The sequence below is a fragment of the Hibiscus syriacus genome, unplaced genomic scaffold (genome assembly GCF_006381635.1).
Source record: "Hibiscus syriacus cultivar Baekdansim isolate YM2019G1 unplaced genomic scaffold, ASM638163v2 tig00110260_pilon, whole genome shotgun sequence".
Classification (NCBI taxonomy): domain Eukaryota; kingdom Viridiplantae; phylum Streptophyta; class Magnoliopsida; order Malvales; family Malvaceae; genus Hibiscus; species Hibiscus syriacus.
The window spans coordinates 2,537-12,451 of record NW_024062651.1 but is presented as its reverse complement, the minus strand read 5'-3'; the positions used below and the strand labels follow the sequence as shown (position 1 = coordinate 12,451).

The 9,915-nt window shown below is 34.3% G+C and overlaps 2 pseudogenes; both read left to right on the top strand.

Moving 5' to 3' along the window:
* Nucleotides 1–366: 366 nt before the first annotated feature.
* LOC120115259 lies at nucleotides 367–6,185 on the top strand (annotated as a pseudogene).
* A 1,317-nt stretch (nucleotides 6,186–7,502) lies between these two features.
* LOC120115235 lies at nucleotides 7,503–9,545 on the top strand (annotated as a pseudogene).
* The last annotated feature ends 370 nt before the right edge of the window (nucleotides 9,546–9,915 follow it).

Below are 9,915 nucleotides of genomic sequence, written 5' to 3'. Positions count from 1 at the left end.
AAGTTCCAATCATATAACGCCACGTGGAAAAAATTGAACTCAAAATTGCCCCTTTTGCAAAACAAATAATATCCGTTTCTGTTTACAAACTTTCCTATTGGCAGTTACAGCATTCAAAAAATTGACTCCAGATTTTGCTTCCTTGTAAAAGAAAAATATCTATTAAAGATTTCTTTCAATCTGCGAAAATAGAAAAAAAAATCCCTCTTTCCTTTCCTTTGCCGCGTCTCCGATCTGTAAAGCTCATCGACTGTTAGAGTCACAACGATAGTAGAATTAAGATCAGAGGTTTTAATCCCTAATTCTGCTTGGATGTTTAAATTCATTAATTTTTCTTTTGCTATATTACTCAGTTAAAATGTTTCGATCTATTTCATTTTTTCTTTAGCTAAAAAAAGAGCTTCGACTTTTCGTCGCTGCTGTATTAGAGCTAAACGACCACGATGAAGAACACCGAAAGGCTCGCCAATTTGGCTTTATTAGGTTTGCTTTTTTTTATTCACTCTTGATCAATTTTTAGTTTATTATATTACATTTTGAACTATTTTTTTCGATTTTGTTATTCACTTGTTGAATTTAGTTGAGTAGAAGCAGATATAATTTAGTTGTTTACCGTTAAAGGAAAAGATATGTCTCGTGGTTGATTCTTTTAGGGAATGAATGTGACATAAGTGGCTGTCAGATATGAGATCTCTATGGAGACACATGCATATTATATTTCCATGCTTCAAAATTCAAAAAGCTTCATTATTTGCTAAATGCAGGGTTGACAATGGCACCGCTTGTTGTGAAGGTAGAACCCAACTTGAATGTTGTTTTGACTGCATGCCTAGCAGTGTATGTGGGTTGCTATAGGTCTGTCAAGCCAACTCCGCCAGCAGTGAGTAAATTGATTTTGGTGCTTTCTTGTTTTTTCTTTAAGGATGTTGGTCAGAATTTTCTAACAACGTAATGTCTATTATCCAGGAGACGATGTCTAATGAACATGCTATGCGTTTTCCATTCGTTGGAAGTGCAATGCTGTTATCTCTTTTCTTACTGTTCAAGTTCTTATCAAAAGACTTGGTTAATGCAGTATTGACAGCCTACTTCTTTGTTCTTGGAATCATCGCACTTTCGTATGCACTTTCCATGAGTTTTCTAATATTGATATACTGTTACACAACCAGTTCACCTGATGCCATTACCTCATTTATTCTTTCTGCCATCATTCTCAGGGCAACAATACTGCCTGCCATAAAACGCTTCTTGCCAAAGCATTGGAATGAAGACCTTATCATTTGGCATTTTCCATTCTTCCGCTGTATGTCCTCCTTCTGCTATTCTTGAAGTATAGTTTGAGTTTTATCTATAAGAGGATTTGATTAGTTTTTGAACGGGATTATCTTTTTTCTTCCCAAATTTAACTGTGTTATAACTGTTGCTTCATCCTTTTGTTTTTATGACATTTTTTTGGCTTTATGGAGGATTCTCAATTTACATGTAGTCTTGTGTGTTTCTTCCTCATTCAGTTTCTTTTGTTGTTTACCATTTTCTTCTTCTGAAAATTACTTTGGATTGGTTCTCGTGTGGGGAAAGAAGTTATATGGAAGTTATATGGAGATTGGATTTGGAGGAACTTTTCCCCCTTTCTGTAGAAGGATACTAGCCTGCTAGGTGTATTAAAGTTCTGTTTTTTAAATTGGTAGTTTTGTAGAAGATTCTGCTCAACTTTCTTTCCAGGATTTGCTCTTAGAGTTTCATAAATCCAAAAATGGAGTAAATTCTTTAATACTCGTGATACCGTTTAGTATGACACATTCCTTTGGCAATTTATGAGCTTTCTGGTTCTTGGGCCATATAAAGTTGCCAGGCCTGCCCTCTTGAACAGTTTGAATGCAGAATCCTGTTGATGATTTGAGTTTTAGGTCTTAATTTTCTTCTGGAGTAATATAATATTTTCCTGTTTAAAGTTGAGTACATGTGTGTCTAGTTGTGTCCATCTTTGATTCCGTATAATTCTTATTTGATCTAGTTAACATTACTTGCTTGCATTATGCAGAATGATATTTTTCCTTACACCTTTCTTAAACAGCTTTTGAGATTGAGTTCACAAGATCTCAGATCATAGCTGCAATCCCGGGAACATTTTTCTGTGCATGGTATGCTTCGCAGAAGCATTGGCTGGCAAATAACATTCTGGGTCTTGCTTTCTGCATTCAGGTATAGCTAAAATCCTTTTTGGTGCTTGGTATCTACTACTTTTTATTTGATTTGCAATGAGACCTAGACTAATCAATAATACCGGATATATTCTAGTCAGTATTCTAGCTTGTAATATGGAATTTTGTATGTGTTTCAAACTTTTGGTTAGGGTTTAATTAACCTGCTCAGTGATAGTTAAAGTATTATTTTCCTTTATCTTTTAACATGAAAAACTCTTGGTGTGGAGGAGGTATTATTGGCGTTATTGGTGATCAGGATGGAAACTGTTTAGCTTCATTCTCAATAGCAGTAGGGCAAGGCCCTCCAGTGCAGGCAGAGCTATTAGCCATAAAACAAGGCATTTCAATGTTTTTTGATCTGGAAATTAGTAAGAAGAATAGTCTGATTGTAGAGCATGACTGTAAGACTGCCTTGTATTGGGTGAAAGACCCTCTATTAAGCCCTGGCCCTTTCTTGGATCTGGTTAGAGATATTGAAACTGTTGTTAGGGAATGGGCTATAGTTCTCCGCCATGTTCGGAGGAGTGAAAATGTTAAAGCAGATGAACTAGCAAAGCAAGAAATTGGGTAGAAGGGTTGGCCTTATAGAAGTTTGGTTGTTTTTGGGATTTATTTAGATGGAGTGTGGTAATCTTTCGTGGTTGGTGTCTTCCTATGAGGCGTACATGTACTAGAACTTTTGTAATTGATTTCTCTTGGAATAAAATCTGAGGTACTCTTTTCCTTCTTCCGCTACTTATCGGAATACTCTACAGTAATCCGAGAAGTATGAAGGGGGTTTTTAACGAGACTTCCAATTTTATGAAAAAAATAATTTTATGAAGGCCTTTATTTGTTTGCTTGGTGGTTTGAAGGTTTCCATTTTTTTGTAGGGAATTGAAATGCTTTCTCTTGGATCTTTTAAGACTGGTGCCATTCTATTGGTAAGAAGTGGATTAGTGGTTTTTGTGTGTGTTATTCCCTGTTATTGAGGCAAGTTAACGTCTAATGCGATGTAGCAATGTTTTGCATGTGTCTAGCTATCATGATATGAATCAAACAACTTTACCATAGTTGTTTATTGTTAGGCTGATCAGTCATGATATGAATCAAACAACTTCTCCATAGTTGCTTATTGTTATATTTTGATCTGAAGACCCTGTTTCCATTCTTTGCAATCTGCTTTGATGAGACTTGAATAGGTCCTTGTGGGCCGTGGCTTCTATGTTACATTTTTTCTCTGTTTTTTAAGGTTATTATTTTGCCAAATTTCAAAGTTATGTTTTTTTCTTCGTCTGATTAAAAAATTACTTTTTTTAGTCAGCTGCTTGACCACTTAATTTTGCCTTCTCATTTTCAACTATGTTTTCTTTCCTCTGATATTTTCTCCATCTTTACACATTGCAGGGTGGGCTTTTTGTGTACGATATTTTCTGGGTCTTTTTCACGCCTGTTATGGTTAGCGTTGCCAAGTCTTTGATGCTCCTATAAAGGTCAGTTCTTCGTCTTCTTTATCCCCCTTCATTTGGAATACTTAGCCTGGCTATTATTTCGACATATGTACTTTACATTTTCATGTATTATTAAATTTGTTACCCTTGGTAATAATCTTATTGCTTTGATTCTTTCCTGCAGCTGTTGTTCCCTACAGCTGACTCTGCCCGACCATTTTCCATGCTTGGACTCGGTGATATTGTAATTCCTGGTATGTTTGAAATTCATTTTATTTGGTAGGTATAATTAATGCTTCTTGTTTGATCTGAACTGTTGTTTAGGGTTTCTTCTTCTTTTATTTTGTAGTGATTCTAACTAAAAGAGAAGTATACTATGATTTTGTATGTTGCTACAAAAGAAAGTACAATAACTTTTTCCCCTTCCTAATTGTATTTTATCTTGTATCTTACCTCATAATTGACAACTGTTTTACTTTATGGTTTTTGATATCTAAGGCCTTGCGTGTAGACCTGCGCAAGAGTGGAACGGGCAAGGTGTTTTTAAATTTGACCTAGCCTGAATTAAATTTGAATGATAAAACTAATATTTTTTTATTTAATTCAATTTAAAATATATAAAAATGGTATATTTTTAATATTTAATTATGTTTTGAATAGTAAAATGGGTAATTTTGACCTGGCCAGGGCAAATGACCTGGGTTAGGGAGGCTGTGATCTGGCTTGGCCCATGAACTCCTCTACTTGCATACTTTTATTTGGTACTAATGCACTTTGTTGCTATACTATGATCTTATTTACTGCTGTAGCATAATGCCTTGTGTTGTTTGATTATGGAGATGTTTATTCAAAGATCTCTCTTCTGTTATAACCAATGACATCATCATCGGTTGTTGCCAAGATAGGCAACAAATATCCCTGGGCAGAAATACTCAGCTGCTGGTGTTTCCCTAATGCCATTGCTCTCTAATGAAATATGAACTTTTTTCTTTAGGGATCTGTTATTAAGTAATTAATATGCACTATCATGGAGATAAAGTCACATTTATTTGGTTCGCAAAATTTGTACTTTTAGTTTCCATTTTATTTTATTTGGTCGTTATTCTTTTGACAAGTTACTTGTCTATGAGAAACAGAATATACTTGTGTGAACTGTGAACAATATTTTTTTTTGTTTGATATATGGTTTATTTCTCCCTGTAGGTATTTTTGTAGCACTAGCATTAAGATTTGATGTATCTAGGGGGAAAGAAAGCCAATATTTTAAGAGCACATTTTTGGGGTACTCAGTAGGCTTGGTCCTTACAATCGTTGTCATGAACTGGTTTCAAGCTGCACAGGTAAACTATTTATGACCATCTGTCTTATCTAAACCCCAAACCCTATGCACTCATCCTCTTTCATGACAATTTTCTATGCTCATTTTGCTTTCAGCCTGCGCTTCTGTATATTGTACCGTCTGTTATCGGATTCTTGGCTGTTCACTCTATTTGGAATGGAGAAGTTAAACCGGTATGCTCTCGACCCTTGTTTGATTATCTTTGGCATTATGTTAGAGGCTTGGACTTTTTAATTTGATTACTTTTCAAATTGTCATTTTTCTCATCAAAAGGAAAGAAAAAAATGGACATGTTAGATGGATATTAGTAAAAACTGTTATTCATATATTTTGAGGATCATACTCGTAATCGTTTCTAAGCACGTATTGGACATGTGTATAGGTTAAGGGTGCGTTTGGTTCACGGAATATAAGATTATCAGTGGGAATGTAAGATTACCAGTGAATAAGATTACTGGGAATGTTGTATTTTGTGTTTGGTTGGTTTAGCAAGAATGTAAGATTACCGTTTGGTTAAAGAAATAAAAGATTATTAGAATGTATATTTGACCAAATTGTCCTTATTATATATATTTTTTTAACAAGTTGAAAAATATTTATATATTTTCTTTAAAAAAAAATTAAATTCATAAAATTTATATAATTTTTTTTACAAAATTAAAAATAAAAAATGTTTAATAAAATGGTAAAATTTTATTTTAACCCTTGAACTTCATATAAATTTTAATTATAGATTTTTTTGTAAATTTAAATTAGTTTTAGGATAAATTTGTAATTTAACCGTCGTAAAATTTTTATTATTTAATGACAGAATAAGGATATTTTGAAGAAAAAAATTAAGGGTATTTTAGTCTAAAACGCAAGTAATCTAACAATACCTAAAGAAAGAGATAATGATATTTCCGTAATATATCTCAAAAAATCTACATTCCCTCATCCAAACTCCCCTAAGAGTAATTTCAAGAAAACGGAAGAGTGGGAATGACAAACTATCGGATTATGATTTTGCTTAATACGATCTAATGTTTCGTGTGCAGTTGTTGGAGTTTGACGAATCAAAGACAGCGGTTGAAATGCAAGAAGGTAGCGACGACATATCGAGCAAGAAGGTGGAATGAGTTAGAATCGAAGCAGACACTGAAACTGGGTTTAGCTTGAGATCGGGAAATTGTGTTTCACATTCAAAGGTGAATCTCTCTACTGCAAAACTGTTGTAACAGATTTTGGAATTAAGGAATAATATTTATTTAGCCTCTTAAGGAAAAGAAAATGATTATTTTATTTTTACACAATTCCATTTCTCATTGATATTCACAATTTATATAAACTATAAATATATTGTTTTTCTTTTCCCTTCTTTTTTATGATTCAGTGTTGGCTTAGTTGTGGGTTGAAAAACGTTTTTCAATACATTTTAGAAAACGATTTTAAATATATATAAACTAATAGAAGTTTAAAGATCTATGTTTCTTAAGGGCTTTTTTAAAACAAAATAAAAAAATTTGTTTAAATCATAATTTTAATGTTATTTCTTTTTTTATGGATTTTGATGTGGTCTTATGCCCATCAAGTTGTCATCTTAAAATGACATTAAAATGAACGTTAGTATAGAGATAAAAGACTTGTTAGAAGTGAAATATTAGATGACATTAAAAGTTGTCATAAAATGACATTAAAATGAACGTTAGTATAGAGATAAAAGACTTGTTAGAAGTGAAATATTAGATGACATTAAATCATATTTTTTAAAAAAAAATATGAATGAAGTTATCTTAGGGGATGATTGTTGTCCCTAGAGGTCTTAAGTTCGAGTATCAATCTTTGCAAACAAAGTATTTGAGCGCTCATTATCAAATGATTTAGAGTTTTTATAACATACATTACCTTATAATCATCTTAGTTTAATAAAAATAAATAAAGATTGGAGAGTAATTGTGTCATTATATTAAAAATTAAAATTGAAAAAAAATTCATTGAGGGATCTCAGTGATAAAGATGAGAGGTGTTCTCTTTCAAGATTTTAGGTTTGAGTAACCATGTTTGTAGGGTGTGTGTGCTCATTCCGAATCGACTAAAAAATTTCTAAACATATATTATCTTATAATCACCATGTATTAATAAAAAAATAAAAAAAAGATTAAAGTTAATAAAAAGAAAACCTCATAATACCATAGATATAATAAATTCAACAATTAAAATAGAATTGAAACGACCCAAAAACGGATTAAAGGGTATAATGAACCTAACAACATTAATATGAGAAGAAAAGAATTAATAATAGCATTGAAATACTACTCCAAGCCTATTTAATTCATAGTTAAAAGAAGGGGCGTGGAAATATCCTAGTATATTGATGGAAGAAGTTGTCCTCCGTGGAAAATTGACATCAGCTCAACCGGTAGGCGAAGCTGAATTCACGTACTTTAACTTGTTTCTCGTTCAATTTACTATTATTTTTTGTGCATAAATATCATACCTTGTGACAACCCTATTACGTTTCTCCCCATCTTTTGGTATTTTCAGTGCACCATGCCACCCCTTGATTCGTTATTCCTTCAGGATTTTCTAGCGGCGATTTTTCTCTTCTTTATCACACGTTATTTCGTCCGTTCACTTGTCAGAAAAAGGAAACGAAAACTTCCTCCGGGTCCGAAAGGGTGGCCGGTTGTTGGCGCGCTTCCGCTCTTAGGTTCCATGCCGCATGTCACACTCGCTCAATTAGCCAAAAAATATGGACCTGTAATGTACCTCAAAATGGGCACGTGCAACATGGTGGTCGCATCAACCCCGGACGCTGCTCGAGCTTTCCTTAAGACCCTTGACTTGAACTTCTCAAATCGACCACCTAATGCTGGTGCCACCCACTTAGCTTATAACTCCCAAGACAGGTGTTCGCGGACTATGGTCCCAGGTGGAAATGCTTCGTAAACTAAGTAATCTCCACATGCTTGGTGGTAAAGCCCTTGAGGATTGGTCACAAATTCGGGCTCTTGAGTTAGGCCATATGGTTCGAGTCATGTATGAGTCTAGCCAAAAGAGGGAGGCGGTCGTGGTTCCTGAGATGTTAACGTATGCAATGGCCAACATGATAGGGCAAGTGATACTAGGTCGTCGAGTTTTTGAGACGAAAGGGTCGGAGTCGAATGAGTTCAAGGACATGGTGGTGGAGCTGATGACATCTGCTGGAATCTTCAATATTGGTGACTTTATACCTTCCATTGCATGGATGGATCTGCAGGGGATTGAAGGTAAGATGATGAAATTACATAAAAGATGGGACGCTTTGCTGACAAAGATGATGGAAGAGCATGCGGAAACAGCTCATAACCGTAAGGGAAAACCTGATTTTCTTGATATACTTATGGATAACACGGGCAACCCTGATGGGGAAGAACTTAGTTTGGTCAATGTCAAAGCTCTTCTTTTGGTAAGTCTCGTCCTGCGGAATTTTTGTTTATATTTATTAGGATTAATTTGACACGATGCCAAAACTAGTTCTTAATGAGTTTGGTCTTAATGTTTGGTCTATATATATATATTTATTTATTATTTCTTTAGTTCTTAATGTTCATGTTTGGTCAAAATGATTTATTCCTATTAAATGTATGTCGTTGACATGATATTTTCTCATGCATTAAATTTTCATATTTGTTGATATGACATGTGTTACATCATGAATGATACGATATGTATTACGTCACTCAAAATATATAGTATTTATCATGTCATTCAAGGTGAAAATTAAACATTCATGAAAATTTCATTTCAACAACATGCGTTAATAAATTAATAGTTTCCTTCATTTTGACTAAAAATTGAAACATTATGAAAAAATGTTTAAAAAATAAGAATAGGAACTAAATGACCATTCAAATAATAAATTTTTTGACTAATTTTGGCACTATGCATATTAATTTTATTTCCTTTTTGGCATTGGTAGAATCTATTCACAGCTGGGACAGACACATCATCAAGCATAATCGAATGGGCATTAGCTGAAATGATGAAGAACCCTGAAGTATTGAAGAAAGCTCACGAAGAGATGGACGAAGTGGTGGGTAGAAACCGAATGCTTGAAGAATCTGACATACCAAAACTTACCTATTTACGAGCCATTTGCAAAGAAACATTTCGAAAACATCCATCTACTCCCTTGAACTTGCCTCGAGTTTCAATACAAGCTTGTGAGGTAAATGGCTATTACATCCCAAGGACACACGACTCAGTGTCAACATTTGGGCCATTGGTCGAGACCCCGATGTATGGGAAAACCCGATGGATTTCAACCCTGAAAGGTTCTTGAGTGGTAAAAACGCCAAAATTGAACCACGAGGGAACGATTTTGAGCTGATTCCATTTGGTGCTGGGCGAAGAATCTGTGCGGGAGCCAGGATGGGGATCGTGCTAGTTGAGTACATTTTAGGCACGTTGGTCCACTCTTTCGACTGGATGGTTCCTCCAGAAACTGGGGAATTAAACATGGACGAGGCCTTTGGCCTTGCTTTGCAGAAGGCTGTGCCTCTTTCTGCCTTGCTTCGCCGACGGCTCGAGCCATCTGCTTATGTTTCCTAAGCCTACTCCTACAAGATCCATGCTCCTTTGTCTTACTTGTTTGCTTATGTTCGGTGGGATCTGAAAATTTTTAGGGTGGACACACATATATTAACGATACAAAATTTTATATGAGGTGAACATAAACAAAATTTCAGAAGAAAAAAAAATATAACTATCGAAAGAAAATTCGAATTCTAGGACCAACACTATCTACCTCACACAAAAGTTTGCCTCTCTTTGTATTCCATTAAATTACAATAATAACACTTTTATTCTCTCTATCTATAACTATCTTAAAGTATTTGTGTATGATGCATAAACCAATAATCAAAGATACATTTATATTGAAAAGTCACAAACAAATTCAAATTACATAACTCTTAAAACA